The 19,334-nt window shown below is 40.6% G+C and overlaps 1 protein-coding gene across 1 annotated transcript in view; it reads right to left on the bottom strand.

Annotated features, from left to right (window-relative positions):
- Positions 1-19,334, bottom strand: part of LOC126260738 (atrial natriuretic peptide receptor 3-like) — a 368,052-nt gene that overhangs the window by 74,058 nt on the left and 274,660 nt on the right. The window lies entirely within an intron of this gene.

A 19,334-nucleotide genomic window follows, 5' to 3' on the forward strand; every position in this document is an offset into this window, starting at 1 on the left:
CAACAACCATCTGCACGAACAGGTCGACGACGTTTGCAGCAGCATGGACTATCAGCTCGGAGACTATGGCTGCGGTTACCCTTACCGCTGCATCACAGACAGGAGTGCCTGCGATGGTGTACTCAACGACGAACCTGGGTGCACGAATGGCAAAACGTCAATGTTTCCGGCGAATCCAGGTTCTGTTTACAGCATCATGATGGTCGCATCCGTGTTTGGCGACATCGCAGTGAACGCACATTGGAAGCGTGTATTGGTCATCGCCATACTGGCGTATCACCCGGCGTGATGTTATGGGGTGCCATTGGTTACCCGTCTCGGTCACCTCTTGTTCGCATTGATGGCACTTTCAACAGTGGACGTTACACTTCAGGTGTGTTACGACCCGTGGCTCTACCCTTCATTTGATGCCTGCGAAACCCTACATTTAGGCAGGAAAATGCACGACCGCATGTTGTAGGTCCAGTACGGGCCTTTCTGGACACAGAAAATGTTCGACTGCTGCCCTGGCCAGCACATTCTCTAGATCTCTCACCAATTGAAAACGTGTGGTCAATGGTGACCGACCAACTGGCTCGTCACAGTACGCCAGTCACTACTCTTGATGAACTGTGGTATCGTGTTGAAGCTGCATGGGCAGCTGTACCTGTACACGCCATCCAAGCTCTGTTTTACTCAATGCCCAGGCGTAACAAGGCCATTATTACAGCCATAGGTGGTTGTTCTGGGTGCTGATTTCTCAGGATCTATGCACCCTAATTGCGTGAAAAATGTAATCAAATGTCTGTTCTAGTATAATATATTTGTCCAATACCCATTTATCATCTGCATTTCTTCTTGGCGTAGCAATTTTAATGGCCAGCAGTGTATTTAAACCTAACTAACCTAAGGACATCGCCGGCCGAAGTGGCCGTGCGGTTAAAGGCGCTGCAGTCTGGAACCGCAAGACCGCTACGGTCGCAGGTTCGAATCCTGCCTCGGGCATGGATGTTTGTGATGTCCTTAGGTTAGTTAGGTTTAAGTAGTTCTAAGTTCTAGGGGACTAATGACCTCAGCAGTTGAGTCCCATAGTGCTCAGAGCCTAAGGACATCACACACATCCATGCCCGAAGCAGGATTCGAACCTGCGACCGTAGCAGCAGCGCTGTTACGGATTGAAGCGCCTAGAACCGCTCGCCCACAGCGACCGGTTATATTCAGTGTATTTTTTCTCCATAATTTCATCTCCGATCTGCAAGAGCGTTTTGCTAAATCTTTCTCAAATAGATCTGATATCTTACAAGGGTTGGCCGCCAATTGTGAAATTCAGATTCGATTCATACTGCGCATAATAAAAGCTCATGGCCAGAGGTGTAATGTGGCAAAGCACCAAGATGCAGTTCTCAACCGTTGTCGAGAAAATCGACTGTTAAAAGAAACCGTTGTGGTGAAATACTCTCTACGATTAATAGCGTTGCACAGCGTCGTGGCGCAGCGGTAAGAGCTCGGGTTCGTAATGCGAAGGTTGCCGGATCGAATCTCGCGCCACGCAATTTTTTTTATTATTAGTTTTTTTGTAATTACCAAAGCTCTCCCGTCCGCACTGATTTTCGACGATGTTATAAGTTGCGCTAGGGACCGCATCTACCTTCTTTCGAAGTTAGCAGGCAACTACGCTGTTATGCGGCGGCTCGTTTCGGCCCATTCAACAACTGTCCAAGTGTAACGAGCGATTAACGGAGTTTATATTTCATACCTGCCACAGCGAATTTGTGTTCGTGGGGTCTCTATTCTAATTCGAACGTTTGAATTACGCTATACGTATTCGTTTCGGAATATCGTTTCTACGTCTTCCGTTAACTATACGTGGTTAACATTATGAAGACGATTAATAACATTTGTGAAATACAACTTTTTTGCGGAAAACATAATGATGTTCGAAGTCGCCAATTTTTCCACGACAAACGACTTTCAACAACTTATTATATGCATAATTGTTACATCTGATTGCCATATATATATATATATATATATATATATATATATATATATATATATATATATGTGTGTGTGTGTGTGTGTGTGTGTGTGTGTGTGTGTACACATTTGAATTACAAAGAACAAATACTAAAAAAAAAGCTGCATGGTGCGAGATTCGATCCGGCGACCTTCGCATTACAAACCCAAGCGCTTACCGCTGCGCCATGACGCTGTCGAAAGTTCGAAAGTTATTAACCGTAGAGAGTATTTCACGGCAACGGTTTCTTTTAACTGTCGATTTTCTCGACAACGGCTGAGAAGTGCATCTTGGTGCTTTGCCACATTACACCTCTGCCCATGAGCTTTTATTATGCGCAGTATGAATCGAATATGAATTTCACAATTGGCGGCCTCCCCTTGTTAGTATATAAAATACCGCAGTCTCATTTTAGAAGGTGCTGGAAATTGAACGCGAACCGGAGACAAGACCCGCTGGAGTGCACGACTGATACGTCACATACGTTAAATGTCTGCACATCTTCAGCGGGAGGGTTAATAAACTGCAAATCGACACCAAATGCCAATTGCATTGCTCTTTGTACATCCGAACACGGAACGCTCAGTATTGGGTATTTCTTATTCACCATTAGCAGTTTCTGATCACTAGCTAATTAAAGTCTGGATGTTATGAAGCATAGCACACCTATTGAAATTGGAATCAGAATATGACATGAACCGTGAAACAGAAAATACATCCCTAAAGTCGGAATATCAAACATAGAGCCGATAAATAGCTCTGCATTCAATCGCACACATGTAGTATTTTATGTATTTTTTCAGTTATAAGTTGAATGAGGAAAGGTTTTTAAAGTTTGGAACATTAGCAACAGTTACTTTAACGTATTCATACAGAGACTTCAAAGTTTTACCCGCAAGCGATATTTTACTCTGTGACTGCAAAATTACCGTTAATAGCAGAAATACCCATAAATAAAATCGTTCACAGGATGAAGTTACTAATCGTCGCAATGGTTTCGAACCTTCCGATGTGTAGCTGCAAACGAACAGAGCAGAAACAAGTTTCCACTAATTAAGAGCACTTGCTTTGAAATATTTTTGTCGCAGGAAACTCGTCGTTTGAATGTCTTGCGGATCAGTTGCTTCGTATCTAGCCGAGGTCTGAATGGTCCCCTTTGATGAAGATCTTCTGCTCCATTGGTTGCTGCGATTCAAAGCATCAAAGAAAATTCTGTTTTATTCGTGTTTTCAATTTGTGAATAGCACTCACTATATTCCATAATTTCCATGAATAGTTTCTCCGAAGGAGAGGCTCACTGCCGAAGCGGTTCGTTGCTGTCTTCCTTACGCCGTAACTATAAATATACCTTTTTGAGAAAAAGCAGTATACAAGCGATACTATCATAAACGTTCATTGGAATATGGCGTCTGTGAACTGCAAGAGTAGTTAAATTATTTAAGTTAATCACTTAGTTTGTGTAAAATGAAATAAATAACCACACTGTACAGAAAGAAGTCCAGTCGTCCGAATGCTAGTAAGAAAAATACATAATACCATTGTAGGAGGGGTGTTCAATAAGCAATACAACACATTTTTTCTGAAAGCGGATGGGTTTTTTTCAGGATTCTAATACACCATATTATTCCCCACTCATTTGGCAACAAAACCCTGCTTTTCAACATAATCTCTGTCCGATGCGACATCCTTACGCCTCCTTACTGGGAGGACCTGAACTGCGGATGGTAGCATTCTACTGTTCGACTTCGACGTCAAAGTCTTGCTACGTCAATAACCTCCCCAACACGCACGTACTGCTTCCTGTGGCGTGTATTCTGCATTGGGCCAAACAGATGGACGTTGGAAGGTGCGATACCTTCTGTTAGCGGCAGGGAGCCCAGAAGGAACACACCTATGAGTGCCCCAACTGGTTGACGAGAGTGTCTCGAATGAGAGTGTCCGCACTTTCGAACATTGCAGGAGTTAAAGCTGCGTGCGGCCGGTGGCACACGTGAGATCGGACAGGTTTCCGTGACCTTGTTGCCATGATGACAGACACCTCGTCTAGCGACTCACCGTGCTTTTTTTCATTGACATGTCTCCGTAGATATTCGGCAAGCGCCTATGAATATCTACGATTGTCTTGTATTCGAAAAAAAAACAAAAAAAAACAAAAACAAATAACAGCTCTCTGTTTGGAACACACCCCCCGTTACAGACGTCCTTTTGAAGGCTAAATATGGCACCACTCCCATGGGAAATTTATGTGACTCTAGGGACTGAAGAGGGAATATTCCATGGTTCCCATTAACAAATTCTGAATTTTTTCAACCGAATTGGCCGAGGAAAAAAAGCTTTTGTGTTATTTACTAATGGCCCCTCGTACGCCATTCTTTCATGTACACTGCTCATGAATATTATTTTGTGGGATATAACTATGGGGCATTGTAACTGCTGTGTCCACCATTACTTAATAGGAATTTTGCGAAAATCAGACTAGGATATATCTTACCGTCGACGGGACAGACGAAACACAAGCTCAGATAGGACAACGACAGGGAGGGAAGCAGCTCGTTTCGGATGATACTGTCCCAGTAGACAACGTAAACTATTTAGGGAATTTACGGAAAATCAGTGTCTGGATGGCTGCCGGGCATTTGAAACCTGCTTCTGTCGAAGGCGTCTCTAGTGCCACTGCACAGCATCTCTTAATGAGCCTTCTCGATTTTCACGGCGAAGACAATAGCTTCCTTTACTTCAGTTTTAGATACCTTTACCATTTCAGTAACTTCTTCACTCTCATAGAGGGTTTCTGATTTTCTTCTCTTTTGCACTCGAGTGACGTAACTATAGAATGATGTGACATAACAGTCTACATCTACCTCTGCTATTCACAATAAAGTGCCTGGCAGAGGGTTCAATGAACCACCTTCATGCTGTCTCTCTACCGTTCCACGCTCGAACGGCACGCGGAAAAACGAGCACTTAAATTTTTCCGTGCGAGTCCTGATTTCTCTTATCGTGATGATCATTTCTTCCAATGTAGGTGGGTGCCAACAGAATGTTTTCGCAATCCGAGGAGAAAACTGGTGACTGAAATTTCATGAGGAAATCCCGTTGCAACGAAAAACGCCTTTTTTTCTAATGATTGCCACTCCAAATCACGTAGCACGTCTGTAACACTATCTCCACTGTTCCGCGATAATAAAAAACGAGCTGCCCTTCTTTGTACTTTTTCTATGTTATCCGCCAGTCCCACCTGATGCGGATCCCACACCGCCCGGAAAATTCTAGTTAGATAAACAACTTTCACCCATAGTGGCGGAGTGTAAGGAGATTCAGAAATTAAAGAACAGAGAATATAAAACTCCACTCATACCGAAATAAATGGTTCAAATGGCTCTGAGCACTATGGGACTTAACATCTGAGGTCGTAAGTCCCCTAGACTTAGAACTACTTAAACCTAATGAACCTAAGGACATGACACACATCCATGCCCGAGGCAGGATTCGAACCTGCGACCGTAGCAGCAGTGCGGTTCCGGATTGAAGCACCTAGAACCACTCTGCCACAATGGCCGGCATACCGAACTAAAACAGGTCATACGGAACACCGACTTTGTAAGTTGATATAAGTACGACCCTAAATATTCGAAACCACGGCCTCATCTACACAGTTAGTTAGTTTGTTATGCAATCCATAGGTCATTTGAACGATTCTTTTATCTAAATAATGTGAAATAAATCAGTTCATTGGATATGTGTACATGATAAGTGTTATCATTAATGAACACATTATTTTTTAATCCTACTCATGCAACTACAGTTAAAAACAAGTCTGTTGTTTTTCTCAAACAAAAGCTACCAGTTTTTAAACGCAAATTCGTCCATAGAATAAAAGTTGTGGTCCGAGAGAATTGTTTTCATATTAGATTTAAAATTTGCTTTTCTACGTGTCACATATTTTGTGATATTGAGCTGCATATTCAACTCAATACCGACTTACTGACAGCTTTAGTAATGGTTAATGGAGATTATTTTTCCTGCTAGTGTTTTAGGTATGCACCTCACTCTTCTTCTAAAACTGTGATACATTATTTGTGACGAATTTCCTTAGCGAATATATGTAGTGTGACGAAGCAGTTAAATTCCCTAACTGCTTGAAAACGTACCTACATGACATCAGCGGGTGAACAGCACATATCATGCTTACTGCTCGCTTTTATGGAATCAATACTTTCTTTCTACGGAGTGAATTACTCCAGAAAATTATTCCCTAAGACATAATTGAGAGGAAATATGCAAAATATGTCAAGAGGTCAATTCGTCTGTTTCCAAGGTTAGCACTTACATGGAGCGCAAAAATAGCTGAACATAATTGTTTGAGAAGCTGAGTAATATGCTTCTTCCAGTTCAAGTATTCATCATTATGCACTCTCAAAAATTTAGAGCATATTACCATATTTACTGACCCATGCTGGTGTGCTACATCAATTGGTGGTAACTTTTGTTCTTTTAAATCACTCACGATGAGCCCTATTCAACATACTGCCATCACCAGGTACTCTGTAAATTCATAAGTAAGTAGTGGTCTTAATATAATGGTCTGTAACTATGACTGGAAAAGTTATAATACATTTGTTTTGTGTTTTTATGTTACATATAATATCGTTGCTGCCATGTCCATTTTTTAGAATTATTTGTTTCTCCTAACATGTATACTGGAGGCGTATAGCTGACTTTAGTAGGTTTTTATCTACGCTATTTTTCTCTTGACAGTTTGGGTAGCAGTGGATCAGCGATATTACATGTTTACAAAGTCACCATTATAAATAAGTGATATGTGGAAATTCGTTTTTTTTGTTATTCTCATAGGTTATTTGTGTTTTTACCTGGAATATGTTTTACCTTTATTTGAGATTTTTATGTTATACTTTTATATTCAGTAATAATTTTGTTATAGTCTATGATCTATGATGCATTCATGGCGTTATATCTTTGTTTTATACTCCTCTTGTGGTTATCGCTGTTACTATGGATATGTGTTATTTAGTGTAATTTATTACTTTACCCATTTTCTTGTTTTATAATGTGAAGGAAGACTTCTCTGAACTTCTCGTGCCTTATGTCGGTTTTTTCCTTCGGCAAATTTGTGGCGTTGCTGTATGCATGTGAATATATCTCTGTTTCCTCAAGGATGTTCATGAATGCTCCCTTTTGCATTATATGAAGGATTTCTAGTACTTCGTTTATGGGTTTTGCATCTTTTTTTCTGTCTGTAGGTGTTGAAAGAACGTGGATGGCTTGCTTTCACTTTTTTTGGTGTGCTACTTATATCTATCGTTGAAGTTTCTATTGGTTTGTTCTATTTAAAATTTGTGGTATGTGTTACATGAATTTTGGTTAAGTCCGAGGTTGTTGTGTATGGGAATTTCCGAGCTGCCTTTGTGTATTTTGTGTTTCAAGCGGATGTGTTTTGATATGCAAACGCAATGTTGGTTTTGTTGAATAATTGTTAATTTTGTTTGAAATGTTTCCTAGATAAGTTGTGGTTATATATGTTGTTTTCTTCTTTACCTTATCGACAATGTCAGCATGAAACGGAGATTACCGATCATGTAGTCATTATAGCAACTGCGATCACAAAAGTTAATAAATCTGTCAAATAGACTCGGAGAGTGCTTTTGCTAGATAGAGCAGGTAAGCAGTTGTTAACATCGCACTTAGACAGTGAATTAACATCACTTAGTTCCGGTAAGATGGATATAGAAGAATTATGGGCAACGCTCAAGCAGATTGTAAATCGTGGTCAGGAGAGTAATGTGTCTAGTAAGTGGACAAAGGATGGAACAGAGCCTCAAATGTTTAATACGAAATTCGGAAGATACTGAGGAAGCAGAGGCAAGAGAACGCACAAATGACGCCACACGAAGGTTAGTCGAGATTCGTGCGTCTGTGAAAATTACGACAGCTAGTAGCGTCAAACTTTAGAAAAAGATCTGACAGAGAACAAGAGAAAATTCTGGTCGTATGTAAAATCACTAAGCGGGTCTAAGGCTTCCATACAGTCCCTTGTCGACCAGTGTGATGTGGCACTTGAAGACAGCATAACGAAAGCCAAAGTTTTTAGTTGCACAGCCAAGTAATCGTTCACACAGAAGTCTCGTACAAACATACCGCCCTTTGACCATCGGATAGACTCCCATATGGACAACATAGTAATAAGCATCACTGGTATATAGAAACAACTGAAAGATTTGGAAGCAAATAAATTACCAGATCTGGATGGAAACACAGTTCGGTTTCACAAAGAATACTCTACGGCACTGGCCCCTTGCCTAGCCTGCATTTATCATGAATCTCTCGCCCAGCACAAAGTTCCAAGTGATTGTAAAAATGTGCAGGTGACTCCAGTGTATAAGAAGGGTAAAAGAACGGACCCGCTAAACTCGAGGCCAGTACCCCTGGCTTCTTGACACTGAGAAGCTTATGTCCACGAATCAACATGGTTTTAGAAAGCATCGTTCGTGCGAAACTCAGATTGCCCTTCTTCCACATGACATACTGAGAATTATGGATAAAAGACAAGAGGTAGATTCCATATTTGTAGATTTCCGGAAAGCATTTGACACATTGCCACATTGCAGGCTGTTAACGAGCATACGGAGTAAGTTCATAGATAAGTGACTGGCTTGAAGAATTCTTAAGTGATAGAACCCAGTATGTTGTCCAATGGCGAGTGCTCTTCAGGGACAAGAGTATCTCCAGGAGTGCCCCAGGTAAGTGTGATAGGATTGCTGTTGTTCTCTGTATACATAAATGGTTTGGCTGACAGGGTTGCAGCAGTCTGCGACTTTTGATTGATAAGGTATCGAAGGTATCGAAGTTGAGTGGCTATAAGCAGATGCAAGACGACTTAGACAAAATTTCTAGTTGGTATGATGAATGGCAACTAGCTATAAATGGGGAAAAATGTAAGTTACTGCGGATGAGTTGGAAGGACAAACGTTTAATATTCGGATGCAGTATTACAAGTGTCATGCCTGACTGTGTCAAGTCATTTAAATATCCGTAATGCTGCAAAGCAAAATGAAATGGAACGAGCATGTGAAAACTATGGTGGGCAAGGCGAATGGTGAACTTCGGCTTATTTGGGGAATTTTAGGAAATATTGGTTCACCAGTAAAGGAGACCGCATATAGGACGCTGGTGAGACCTATTCTTTAGTAGCGATCGAGTGTTTGGGATGCATACCAGCTCGGATTCGAGGAAGACATCGATGCAATTCAGAGGCGAGCTGCTAGATTTATACCGGAGGTTAGAACTACACCTTAGTGTTACGGGGATGCTTTGGGAACTCAAATGGGGCTGCCTGGCGGGAAGTTGACGTGCTTTTAGAGAAACACTATTGAGAACATTTAGAGAACCGGCATTTGAAGCTGACTGTCACATAATTCTGCTGCCGTCAACATACATTGCGCGTAAGGACCACGAAGATAAGATTCGAGAAATTGGGGCTCATATGGAGGCATATAGACAGTCGTTTTTCTCTCGCTCTGTTTGCGAGTAGAACAGGAAAGGAAATTGGTTACAGGGTACCCTCTGCCACGCACCGTACGGAGGCTTGCGGAGTATCTATGTAGATGTAGATGTGAATGAAGGAAATTAGACGATAACTGTTTAAGTCTTTCTTGTCACTTTTATTATGAAGGGGTTCAACCTGTCTGCGAAAATTTCCTGTGGCAGTGATGCATGCATTACATGTATCGCTCAGGATATTGATTATTAAGTTGGAATAAATTTTCAGAAATGTTTTGAAATTCCTTGAACCCCACATCAGCTTTTGCTTTTTAGAATTTTTAGAATTCTATTAATTTCAGTGAAGGATGCTGGTACAGCTATGTAATTGCCCTGCCAGCACAATGGGGCGTGTGAGATATACACAGATGGACCCAAGTCAAAAAGTCGCACCAGTAGTGCCTGTTGGGCCACGAAACCCAAACAAGTAGACCAATACAAGCTTTATACAGACTCTACCAGTTACGCAGCTGGGTTGATAGTTGGCATGGCAGACTTGATATTTGCACAGTCGACCACTGAGCAATCAATAGTCATAATATCCGATAGCATGTCAGCCCTGCAGTTAATTAATAACCCCACAACAAGTGGTACAAATTTAATAGCTAACACAACGATGGACTCTCTTATCTGTATCAAGATGGGCGACCCATCAGACTCTCGCAATAGTTTCATATAACAACAGAAACTTCCGCATAAGACAGTAATCAGATTCACATATAAAACAGATAAATCTTAATTTCTAAGTATTGTAATTGTTTAGAATTTGTAACCAGATTTTGAAAAGTGAAACGCACTCCAAATCGCCTCTTTTACAATTAAATACTAGCAGCAGATGTTACTATACTACTATTGGAAAAAGCTGAAGTTAATATCAACGTATCTGTACCTATGAAAAGGAATTATATGTTGTTTAGTAATTACTCCCTCACAGGATTATGATGTCCTAAACGGTTCAGAATTCAGTCAAAATCCTTTAACCAGAGGAGTATACAGCGTGTCACGAAAAACACCGTCAAATTTTAGGAACATGTTTCTTACAACAAAACAAGAAAAAAATGCGGAGTAAAAGGGGTTCTAAAGCGCATACCTTCAAGAGAAGCACTTGTTTATTATCGATACTATGAAACAGATCTCTTCTACTGCGACGTCTTTGCTTTCCATACTTTGGGAGGAGAATCTGTTGACCAAAACAAGAAGTAAATGTCTGGTAAACATGGGGTCTAAAACGCATACTTTTAGAGCTATCAGCACTTGTACAATAGAATGGACCTAACTTGAGTAAACTAAAAGTTTCGAAAACGACACATCGTACGAAAAAAGTTCTAGCTGAAAAGTCAATATTATTAGTAAAGGGACACCTGTATGTTTTACAACTGGCCACCTAGTAACCACCCTTCCTGCGTGGATGAGGTCAACTTTGTTTTTTCAATTCATAACCCATTATCCTATCCATTTTATTGCCAATTGTGATTCTACGCCATACATGGTAGTTGGCACTGTAATCGAGAAATATTAAGTGCGCCTGTATTTCGTATCATTCTACGTTTCATTTACGATGCAAATGTTGATTTTTCTGTTCTAACTGTTGATATTTGTGTTCGAAATTTACTCTGGTGTTTCAAAGTTGATTTTACAGAGCAGTATAGTTAGGCGTTTCAATGTCTGGTTACAGACTACGTTTATCGTTATCCAGAAACAATTATGTGAATGTAATAGCTTTCTGTTTCCATCGGGATACTTGGATTCAGTAAGTCTCCTTGGCTCTCAGAATTGGGGTGCTCGATTTTGTTGAGTATCCATGGCAGGTGCGCCTGTCACTGTAGCACCCAGCGCAAGAGTTAGGGCGGTTGGTACGAAACACAACTAAATCTGTCACCCTGATAGCGGGGTTCGATTGCAGCCACCTAAATGAGACAGTCCGATCGTTTGGGGACTCACCACAGTCAACCCTGTAGGAAACAAAGAACTGCATTACAATGCAAGTAGATAATTTATCCGAAATGTCAATGTGTAGTAATGTTATATGTACTGGACAAACACATTTGCAGCACTCGGGCAATGTCTGAACATTATTGTCAACCACTGAAACACGAAGGTTTGTATTTACATCGAAAATAAAATTTTTAATCAAATGCGTTGCTTCTTAATTGCAAAAACAGGCACACTTGGTATAGGTTGGTTACAGTGTCATGTACCATGTATGGGAAACAAGTGTTTGGATAAACTGTATGTTTTTCTTTCTTTTCTTTCTTTTTGGTGTAAAATCTGAATATGCAGTAAAAATATGAGGTTTCATATTGGAAATACAATGTTGAACCCGCCCACACAGGAGTGGTTAGGATGTGGCCAGTTGGAACACAGACAGATGTCCCGATTACTAATTTTAACTTTTCACCTTGAAAGTATTTTGTGGTGGCCACACACTGCATACAGCGTAGCGCCTACTGCATCGGCAACCCACTTCACCTCCTACCAACACGGGATGCCTGCATCACAGTGCGTATATTCACCAGGAAAACAAGCATCGTTTGTGTTTTCAACACAAATATTTACCGGCGGCCACAACACAACACCAGGTCTCCACCAACAGCCGCCAGGGACTGCTACCTGTTCACAGAGCCTGCTGAACACCTTCATCAGAGGTCGCAGCTAGCCCAGGAACTACTTTGATGCGCCTGGCATGTGAGTGCAAATAGATCCAGCAGAAGATGCACCGCTTGGAAGTCTACAGAGCCGCCACACCGGCAGCCACGCCCAGACGCCTTTTCTAGCTGGCTGATCTCTTGCAGATAGACTTGGTATATTTGACAAGCGTCTTGACATTGTAGAATTGTTTCATTGTGACCTCTCCCTGTGAAGAAATGGGTCTTTTCTATTATTATTTGTTGTTTTATATGTGTGACAATCCACAGTTGGGATCGACTATGCAGTTCTTTTGGAGATTGTATTATTGTTTCGTTTTGGTGAGTCCAATAACTTGTGTTTTCTGCATTTCTATTCTGCTAGCGTAGATACTTAATATTTGTCGTACGATTGGTCGATCTCGAGACATTTAGCTGTCTCAAATTAAAATAAATACCCTGCATACACCGCCCTATATACACACATTGGTTCTAAGGTATTCTTATCCACCATACACAAGCCTATTTGGCTACACTACACTAAACTCTAACATAGTACACTACTAGTTAATCTGAGCCCAACATGAAGTGAACGAAAACTTCGTAGTTGATTATGCTGCGGACATTAATAAATGAGCAGAAGAAGTAGTCTTGGAATATGGAGGAAGAAAGAGAGAGCTATACTGGCGAAAGTTTCTCGGTAATTTATTGCTCCACACTCTTTATCTACATTGAGGCCGAACTGCGGAAGGCTTCGACGACGATCAATCATCGGTGCTGACGTGGCTGCAGCGGGGGTGAAGCGTCGGGTGCAAGCGATGGGGTATAAAAAGCTTGATCGCATTTATTCCTCCGATCTCATCATCCTCATTGTTCGTCCTGCCCGTGATCTCAGATTCTTTGTATCAGGTAAAGCTTCTGGCTATACTAGTCACTGAAAGGAGAGGAACGGGAAAAGAAGCATTGCATGTGAGCTTCTACTTGCATAGCTGATCATTGCTCAGCCTAAACAAATGAACTTCTGATAAAAGTACATCATAAAAGGAATAAATTTTGTTTCATATTTCAACCAGCGGAAAAATATTCCTGTCGGGGCACATGAAAGGCAAATATGTTACCCTTTCGAAGATTCATCGTCATTCCGCCTTCCTCATCAAACATTTCGGCATGCGAACATATTCGTGCACCTTTAACACAGATCATTCCAAATTCGTTTGCCTAGTCTCTTTTGAGGCAGCTGGTTCTCCACTATTCTGTCAGATTCTTTTAATGAAAAACAAATCTGCCTTTTTTGTGCTCCGACAGGAGGATTTTTCCGCTGGTTCCCTTCTTTTCATTGCTACAGGAATGTGAGCTGCTTATATAAAACAAATTCTATAGATCAGTAAAGTTCTGGCAGTTTATTTATATACTTAGGCAGATTTATGTAATTTGATACGAATAAGTACACATAGTATAAGATTAATACAACATTATCTGCTTCACATTTTTTCTGGATACTTTGCTCATCGATTGCAACTATCGACAACGCCGAGCTTATGATTTATATCTTAAAAGAGTAGAGATGTTAGAAATATTTACTGAATTTGCGGTTTTTCCAGTTTTACATAATTTTTGGCTGTCATTTTAAGTGCCTTCCAGTCATTTTAAGCCCTTTTTTAGCCCACCGTTGTCACTGTAGTCCCACTTTGGGCATATTTTTATGGGTGCGACATGCCCATTATACAGACACAGTGAATCATAAGTTTTATTGGTGGAAAAAATGCTGACTGAAAACAGAACCTCAGAGCCCTTGCGATGATCCTAGAACCCTTACCATGTGTCCACTAGGTCAGCTAAAACCACATTTACTCCGCAGACTGGATATTTCGTCCATATTTTACGTACACGAGTACGGTACCTTTGAAGCTCTGGATTTGATACCAGTAGTTTCAAGGTACACCGAAAGCATAATATTAAAAACATATGACAAAAATTTTGACGATTTTCTATGGATATAAATTATAGAAGTGGCCATCTGCACAGCTGGTGCTTTTAGTCTCCGAAAATGGTGGTTTTTCAGGTTTTATCGGAATCTTTCCATGAACGAGTAATGCCTTTATAAGCCTTCTGAGGCTCACGATTCATCCTAGACCAGACCTAATACAAAAGTACCACCCGATTTGCCCAATATTTCTGGGCAGGATGAAGTGCGTAGTGTTTAAATTTTGACCCTATTTAGTACGATACTTACATATGCCGTTCTTCCGACAGGTATACAAATAGTCGCTAGGCCAAGGCCTATACAAAACACTTGACATCTTACTTCTGTGATCAATATAATCCGATATATGACCTCCTGTAAAATGGCGTTTTGGAGTGTAGCTTTTGTATAGTGCAGGACAGTGCAAAATCATGAATAAACGTCCTTTTTCCTTGATTATGACACAAATTTTCAGAAATGGTGGACGAGCGGAAAGGTGTTAATTGGATGCAAAGATCCCGTTCATTGTTTCTACATTATAATAAACTGATATATGGAATTCTCCGTCGATTGTTGGAGGAACACAGACAGTTTGAAAACCGTAATACACAGTACTGATGTTCCATTATATTATTTGTTTTATAATTCGTTGTGAAACGACTTTCGGCTTTTCAGGGCACCATCAAACAACTGAACGCTAAACACATAGTTCGCTCATCATCATCGACCCTTTATAGTTGTACAAAGATTGCTTCTCAAAAGATATGTGACCTTATACGACTATATATCTATATGAAAAGCACAAGCATAATGAAACATACAAAGAAGTTATGGGCAAATAAACCTTATATTACACCATACAAAGATTAAAAGTAAGAATGTACAGGACGAAAAGCGTAAGGGTACAAGTGAATATGTTTTATATGGACAAAATAACTGCTGGTGATTGTGATGAAAAATGGGAGAAAAGAGGGATGGACGGGCAGAGGGGAGGAACAAGCCAACAGGATGTGTGTGAGGAGCCAGCTGTACTACTTGCAACAAACTTATGATATGTTAGTCTGAGGATACCGTAAAAAGCCGAAATCTGGTTCATAACGAACTATAAAATAAATATTATTGTGGAAAAACGATACTCTGTATTCCAGGTTTTAACAAAATGATCTATGTAGTTGCTAATGTTGTCGGGTAGTGTAGGTGTTCATCATGAAGGGGGGATACGGAGTACCTTATTAATGCACTTCAGATGGTCTGTGATACTGAAGTCTATATTTACACGTTGAAGTACTCAGTCGGCCAGCCCTACCAAAAGGGTGTGCCGAGTAACAGAATTAGTAGAAAGGATTTCCCTGTACAGACAACCAATTAGAAATTGTTGAGAAGTTGACAGGTTGTATGTGGCCAAGTACCCTCCTAAGGAAATCCATTTCGACTCTGTACGAAGATGTCAAGGTGCCTAGAAAATGTGTCACGTTGAAGTTCTATCATTAGAAGACCTATGGTGAGATACGTATCTGGAGACGAAATATGTTTTATAAAAACTGTAATTTCGTGAAGCTCATTTCGTTCTCTTCGTCCGAGAGACCCAGAACAGCGGCCGCAAATGCACCCACTTGTTTGTGTGTTCCTTGACTTCCGGAAAACATTTAGTACACTTTCGTATAGCCGCCTAGTAAACGAAAAATACTAGCTTATAGACTATGGACTTATTTTGTGACTGGATCCAATGTCCTACGCACATATAAATCAGTACTGTAAGAGAGCCAAGTTTGATGCAGGGATTGGCGGTTGACACTCAATACAAACAAATGAACCCATTATTTTTGTTTCCAAAGGGCCCGCAGCACGAGACAAGTCACGCAGTTTCCAAAATGCTCGTGCCAAGTCTCGGGGCCATCAGAATTTGCTCTCGTTCAAAGTCAGATACAACGCGCTCCTTCCCCATTCTACACAAAGACAACACGCTCACTATTACTACATGCACCGTGTGTGTATCTGACTGGGTTTATATCAATATAGGTCGATGATCATATTGTTCTAGCTGATCAGTGCATATATGTACGTAATTTATTGATACTACTTTATAAATTAGTTAGTCTACCGAAGAATACGGCATAAAACGCATCGCATTCGGATTAATGTATTTGAAAGTTTACACTCATTCCTTTCTTTGGAGATTCATTATCACCTAGATCTGTTCTCCCTTTCAGTCTCGTACGAAACTTCTGACTAGTGGTAAAACCTCATCTCCTAATAGCCGCAGTCGCACGTGACAACTGGTAGCATTCAGTCTCGTCATAACGCCAGATTGCCTCCACTTCCAGATCAATGTCTTACAATGATGCATCACCGATCACTCATCCTATAGCGTATGGTTGCAGCTTGATCCAAAATAGATGGTAGATGGCAGCAGATATGTGAACGAACTTCCCGCATGTTATAGATACGGTTCATTTCCAGCGAAACTGATGTACGTCTTATCACATCTAAAAAGCAACCGTAGCGCATTTCAGACTAGCGAGACGGGCAGTTTTCTCCGTGGAAAGCAACATGTCCACAGGAGGATGCACCAGACATGACTTCACTGTTAAGTTGACAGCAATGAAATTGAGAGGTGGCGCCACAACAATATCCATTCACGGCCCACCATACGCCTGTTTATAATAGGTGGGGCATGTCAGTGTCTGGAACAAGACCATGGTTGTCGTGCAACAGAAAGCGCAGTTACTCTTCTACGCAGTTCACAGAACGTGGGATTTAAGCACCAGAGTGATGTTCGGGATGATCAGGATCAAAAATCTTCGCTACTATCCAGATTTAGGTTTTCCATACTTTCTTTAAATCGTTCAATCCGAATGGCTCCTTTCAAAAGACCATGACGAATCTCTTTTCGCGTTCTCGTCCAGTAGGAGCACGTGCACCATCTATAATGGCGTCACTGTCGACGGGACATGGACCGTAGTCTTCCCATTTTTCAGAGACAGCTCATTTTTAGAGATCTATGGTCCAATCACATTGTTACTGTGGTAGTGGCCGACGATTTAGTTGGTTGAACTGCGTCAGTCACACGCTGTGGCTGTCGCTGGCTACAATATTCGATGAACGCAGTGCTCTGAAGGCACCCTTACGAGGGTGGACATATTGTCATAGAAAGGTTCACACGGCAACTGCCAATGATTACAAACGGCTATTTACTGGAGTCACAGCTGCAAGATTATTCTGATCAACATTACCCGTTAGCAGAGTTTCAGAGCCACTCTACAGTCAAATCGGCTGGATTATCGGTCCAATGCCGGATTTTTCCACTTATTTTGTTTAATCAAATATCCCTTTTTCTCCGCTATCAGCAGCGCCACAAATTTCTGCCCATTCTGCCCTAAGGGGCACGAGGGCCTCTTTCGCGAGCAGTAAACACGAACGCCTTGTGTTCTGCTACTGGCTGAAAAAAAAAAATCTCTCTCTCCAATCGCTTATCTAAGTTAACGTGTCCATCATTTTATTCTCAGATTCTTTGGCAAGTAATTTTCCGTTCTGACACGCGTGTATTGGCGTTGTCATTCCGCAAATCTTTCTCTTTCAGTCATAATTTTACGCTAGAAATTGTACAGTTTGTGAAAATCTTCAGTTCGTTCTCGTGGTTTCCTTTTATAAATACACATTTTAAAAATGCATTAGCTAGGACAATAATTCCGCAGAAGCTGCAGTAGATTGATTTATGAGCTATGGTCAGCAAGAAAGAGTTCATTGTGGTCACGTTGCCCCACTGGATATATTTTTTTAGCATCTGGTTCTGACAGAGGTACGTGTGTCCTATCCGGTATATCACTACAAACTACTTCAAGTGCATATGTATTTCTCTTGCAAATTATTAGCGTTATGATGTCGTGATTGTATGACGAGAAAACCAGAAGTGGGGTACAGTGTGTTTTACCCAAGCTACTTCAGTTTCTCTACAATAATTTTATATTATCGTTCACGGTCCTAAGTGGTTTTTTTATGGTTTCGACAGAGGTTTTGAAGAGAGTTATTTTTGTTCTACTTTAATTCTGTCCGCACATCTATTATTATGGCATTTTTCCATTTTTTTCTGTCTTCATTTTATACATTTATTTGTCATATTTTCCTTTCATCCGTTGTTTTCGTAACTGTATTTTTATTAAGTGATATAGTGGCATGGCCTTGCAGCGTGAATAGTTTGGTCTTAAATTTCACTCTGCAGGGACACAAAGACCTCAACACCCTATCTGACAGAGGTGATCATATGATTGGTCACCTTTTTCTGTTCAATTACATTTTAGTTGATGAAATATTCTTAGGTTATCAGCCGAGTTGTAGTATTGTGTTGTCGCAACGTTTCGACGAGTTTCCTGCTCGTCATCTTCTAGCGTGAAAAGATTTTATCAATGAAATTCGCCGAGAAAGCCTGCATTCCATTATAATTTTCTTATCATACAGCATTCATATGCATATGGAACTGAATTATTACCACTTGTAATGATAACCATTCACTTTATCATTTACCATCATTATCAACATCAGTGTGTGCCATATACCTGGACACCTTCCATTAGGTCGTTTTCACGGTCTTTTCTTATGACTCGCAATACTGCAGGTAATATCATTGGTAGGCTGAGCATCTGTTTGAGTGGCTATTTCGTGTTCACCTCTATTTGATTTTTATTTCAGTCATATACAAATACGTATCGTTGATGGATCCACTTATTTGTTTCTGAGGCTCTCTCAGCAGTTTATCATCATGACTACCTCACCTGTTTGATGGGCAAACCTCCGGTTTTAATCGTTTTCGCATTTACAGTCCATGTCTCACTGTCATAAATGAAATAGGGTTTCCCTTCTGAGAGAAATTGCAAACTTAATTTTGAATAGTTTTTGGTTTGCCAAAGCCACTGTTGGCCAGTTTTACTGTTCTTTCCATTTCGTTTATTGTCCATGTAGTCATATTCCTTAACTGTCCTACACATAAAACCTTGTCATATGACTTCATCCAATTTTTTAAATGTGTTGTTTATACATTTTTTAGTCTTATTATAATTTATTTTCGTACCTAGTTTCAATCTTGCCCTACTAAGCTGCAGTGGCGGCAAACGACACACAGCAATGTGTACATGATGCGTGTATCATTCGCTAACAGTGAATGCCGAAGTAAAAGTGCTATTGAAAAATCAGCAAACGG

The sequence above is a fragment of the Schistocerca nitens genome, chromosome 5 (assembly GCF_023898315.1).
Source record: "Schistocerca nitens isolate TAMUIC-IGC-003100 chromosome 5, iqSchNite1.1, whole genome shotgun sequence".
Classification (NCBI taxonomy): Eukaryota; Metazoa; Arthropoda; class Insecta; order Orthoptera; family Acrididae; genus Schistocerca; species Schistocerca nitens.